General features: G+C 61.9%; 1 pseudogene; it reads right to left on the bottom strand.

Annotated features, from left to right (window-relative positions):
* Positions 1 to 204: 204 nt before the first annotated feature.
* On the bottom strand, positions 205 to 3,550 carry LOC136521517 (probable galactinol--sucrose galactosyltransferase 6; annotated as a pseudogene).
* Between the last annotated feature and the right edge of the window lie 610 nt (positions 3,551 to 4,160).

Genomic DNA, 4,160 nt, shown 5'->3' with positions numbered 1-4,160 from the left:
CAAATTGGCCCTAAATGGGAGGAGGACTGGGATCGAGCTGTAGCTCGGTTGGTGAGCTCTCCCGGACTGGAGGCCATCGGTCACGGTTCGACCTCGAGCGCTTGATTTTCCTTTTCCCACTGGGAACAGTGGTTCCTTATATAAGTTCGGCGCCACAAGAGTTAGGACAGACTTCAGACAAGCAGAACAGTCGGACAGTGCGCATATTCAATGAATCATGAATCAGATTTGCACTATCAAACCATGCAGCACTCTCAGTCCCTACCACTGTTACAAGCCTACAACTTTATACTCATCAGATGGGACTCTGATTACCAATGAACCTAAATTTCTGTACTGGCAATACCACCCTACAACTCAATAACAATCTTGTGAACCCTCTCCTTGGGCATCTTCTCAAGCTGCAGAACCACCAGCCCTGAGGAAGAATCGTAGGAGAACTCCAGCTGAGCTGAACCCAGCATGCACTTCCTTGGCCTGACTGAAGAGTAGGCACCGAACCTTCCACAGCCCTTCACCTCCATGCACACCAATCCGACAGCCTCGGAGCCCGAAGCGGAACCATTACCGCCGTCGAGCAGCTTTGCGCCGCCGAGGAGGTGGTAGGTCAGGCCTTCCACAGCCCCGCCGCTATTGAACATGTGGACCAGCCCGATCGGGGCGAACCTGAAACCAGGTGCCAAGTCCTGCAGGAACATAATTACATCAGTTACTAGTTCGCCAAGTTCACTAATTCACATTGCTTGCCAAACGGGCACTGACTGACCTTGATCGGTGACACGGTGAGGATGTCATGTTCGAGGACCTTGAGAGAGACGGGCAACGCCGCGCCGCACGGGAGGACGACGAGGTCGCCACCGGCATGTCGGTACAGGGCGCAGTCGCCGTTCCATTCGGGGTCCGTCGCGGCCTCCGAGATGAGGTGGACGTCGCTGCCCTTGACGCCGCAGGTCAGGGCCTCGGTGCCGGTGTGGTGGAAGGTGTTCTTCTTCTCCACGGAGCTCCACGCCGCGCCCTGGCAGTTGTACACACCGAGGACGCCGGTGAACTTGTTCATGTTCCATATCTTGAGCAGGCTGCAGGAAGGATTACCACGCCGTGGCATTTGTCAGAACACATGCTTGCTCCAAACAACACCAGCACAGACAAAAACTGCAACAAAAGGGGATCGAGCTCACCTGACACCGTCGCGTGCCGGGTCGGTGAACAGGCAATCCTTGGTCGGCCGGCCTGGCAGACGCGCGCGGAGAATGGAGCCGTCGGGCAAGACGATCTTCTTGAGCAGCTCGAAGTTGTGCCTGCCGGGTGCATCACTGCAAACATCACCAAGAACACACAATTCAGCAATCGCTTTCAACCAGACATAGGCATAACATTGCTGAGGATTCTATTCTGAACCGACAACCAAGGCTGGAAAGAATTGACCAACCTGACGTAGACCGGGCCTCCGCTGATCGCGCGGGCCGAGCCGTGGTAGTCGCCGGCCTGGTGGAGCGAGTGGAACATGTCCCAGTCCGGGAGCATGAACTCGCCGAGGAACACGCTGTTGTATGCCACTGAGGCGATATGGATCGTGTGCGACACGGGGTCCCTCGGGTAGAAATCATCTGACGCCCTCACCACCGCCGTCTGCTTGGAGCTGCGGGTCAGAAATGGTTCCATGTAAATTCTCCAGATTTTTCACGGTCAGAAATGCGAGAGCGAAGAGATCGGATCGCGTACCAGTAGAGGGCATCGGTGTTGTGGCTCATGCAGGCGATGATGCCGTTCTCCGGGAAGTTCTTGGCGATGGAGGCGTCGAGCGCCTGGTGGTACTGCCTGGTGAGCTGCACGCGGCCGCCGTGGCCGGCGCCGAGCGTCTCCAGGATGCACTGCACGTCCACCTTGACGCCGTCGACTCCAGCTGCAGCGAGGTACGCGTGGAGCTCGTCGTAGAAGCGGTACACGGCGCGCGGGTGCACGAGGGCCGAGACCCTGCACGATGAGCACGTCGGTCTTCATGCCGGGCTCGTTCTCCATGACGCCCGGCGAGACCTTGGGGAACTGCATGCTGGAGCGGTAGTGCTCCGTCCCGGGCTCGCCGGGCCGGACGCCGCCCAGTAGCCGGTGATGGCGTGCCAGACGTAGACGTACTTGAGCCCGTACTCCTCCTTCGCCGCGCGCACAACCGTCTTGATGCCGGCGGCCGGGTCGTCCACGTCCTGGAACTTGCTGTTCTCCTTGATGCCGGTGAGCCGAGACAGGAGGGGAGGCTTGTCCTCTCCGGCAGGTTCGTCGGTGTCGGTGGCGGACTTGTCGGTGCCGACGGATTGCCAGCCGTCGTCGATGATGACGAACTTGGGCGGCGCGCCGCCGGCGATGAGGCTGCGGAGCCCGGCCTCGACGCCCTCCTGGGTGACGTCCTGGTAGAAGGCGTCCCAGGTGCACCAGCCGAAGTAGTCGACGATGCCCGGGAGCTTCTTCTCGGCGCGGACCCGGAACGTCCTGAGCGCGGGACTTGGCTGCGGCGACGGCGCCGGAGATGGCCGCGAAGGGGTCGGACTCCGCGGCGCCCACGAAGAGCGCGCGCTCGAAGGACGTCGCGCGCGTGTCGGCGTCCCCGCTCTCGACGCAGAGCTCCAGCGCGTCGCCGGCGCCGCCCTGGAGGCTGGCACGGAACGCGCCCTCCACGAGGGGCAGGAACACGACGTACGCCGCGCCGCCGGCGGCGCCCTTGGACTCGATGAGCAGGAACTGGGTCTCGCGCGGGACGTCGCCGCCTTTCTCCCCCATCCGCTGCGCCATCCACCAGAGCTTGAACCGGAAGCACGCCATGAACCGCACGCCCCTGCCGAATCGCCAGAGACCAATGCCAGTTGGCAACACGAACAATCGGGTCGGATCTCGGATGGGGAAAAATCATCACTTTTCCCGCTCTTTGTTCTCTGATGGATGAAGAATCGTACGTACCTCAGGTCGCCGAGGGAGACGACGTGCCGGGCGGCCGGCTCGGCGAAGTCGGCGCCGATGAAGACCCCGTCGACCGCTCCCCCCGCCGCCGCCGACGAGGCCACCACCGCGTCCGGCACCCCGGACAGCACCGTCCGCCCGCACACCGACAGCGTGCCGCCGGCGAGCTTGACGGACGAGGCGACCGTCATCTCGCCTTCCTCTCTCGTGCTCCGGGACTGCTGCTGTGTCAGCGAGACGCTGCTCGACGTCGCCGACGACCCCTTGGCCGCCTCGAGAGTCTTAATAAACGAACACCTGCTCCCGGATCCAACACAACCTAACACGCCAAAATCAACACCAATACCAACCGGTAGACTGAAACGGTAACAAGAACACCGGCGATGGCAGAAACGAATTCGGGACGGATTCACACGCACCGAGCCGGTGTGGGAAGAAGAAGAGGGAGCGGACACGGACGCGACGCGCGCAGCGAGGATGCGAGGAGCAGCGGGCGGGAAGGGAGGGTATATATACGGCGCGGCAGAGAAGATGGGATGGATTTGGAAGAGGACGAGGACGCGACGGCCCTGCTGCAGCTGGAGCTCAGCCTCCGCGCCATACAGTCCTCTGGCGCCATAGCTGTGACATCGGCGGCGGTTAAATCTGTTGCTGCTCGTAGTCGCACGTTCTCGATGGGACCGGATCGGTTTGGGTGACGAGCGGATGGGTGAGCCGGTGAGGTCAGTGGCCTGTGGGTTGTGGCCCTGTGCTCGTGCTGTGTTAGGTCCGGGTTCCCTCGTTGCCTCCTGTTCATATCCGGCACGGCAAAGCTTCCGTCTGAGGCAAGGGCTCCCGAGGTGGCCGACGCATGGGGCCGCGGCATTTGTGGCTCGAGAGGAAACGGGAAGGAGGAGGCAAACGGCCAACGGAGGGGATTGGCCGATTGGGCTCGGTCACGGAACCGACTCGTGCGGCGGCGGCGGACAAGCGTGCGCGAGCGATTGGGCGAGGCAGAGGAAGTGTGTGAACCGAGGCAGCCGGGGCAGGTGGGTGTGGCCGTGTCCCGTGTGCGGGAGACGCGGGGACCGACGCGGCGCGATGGTGCCGAGGCTGCCACGGCGGATCAGCGACACCCGGCGGCTGCCACAAGCGCGGTAAGTTGACCCTCTGGTTACACAGCTAAGCAATTCATTAGGGCCCATTTAGCTTTTTGGAACAGGAATTTTTAG

This window comes from Miscanthus floridulus, chromosome 18, assembly GCF_019320115.1.
Source record: "Miscanthus floridulus cultivar M001 chromosome 18, ASM1932011v1, whole genome shotgun sequence".
NCBI classification, from domain to species: Eukaryota; Viridiplantae; Streptophyta; class Magnoliopsida; order Poales; family Poaceae; genus Miscanthus; species Miscanthus floridulus.
The sequence above is the reverse complement of the archived record's forward strand: the minus strand, read 5'-3'. Positions and strand labels throughout refer to the sequence as shown.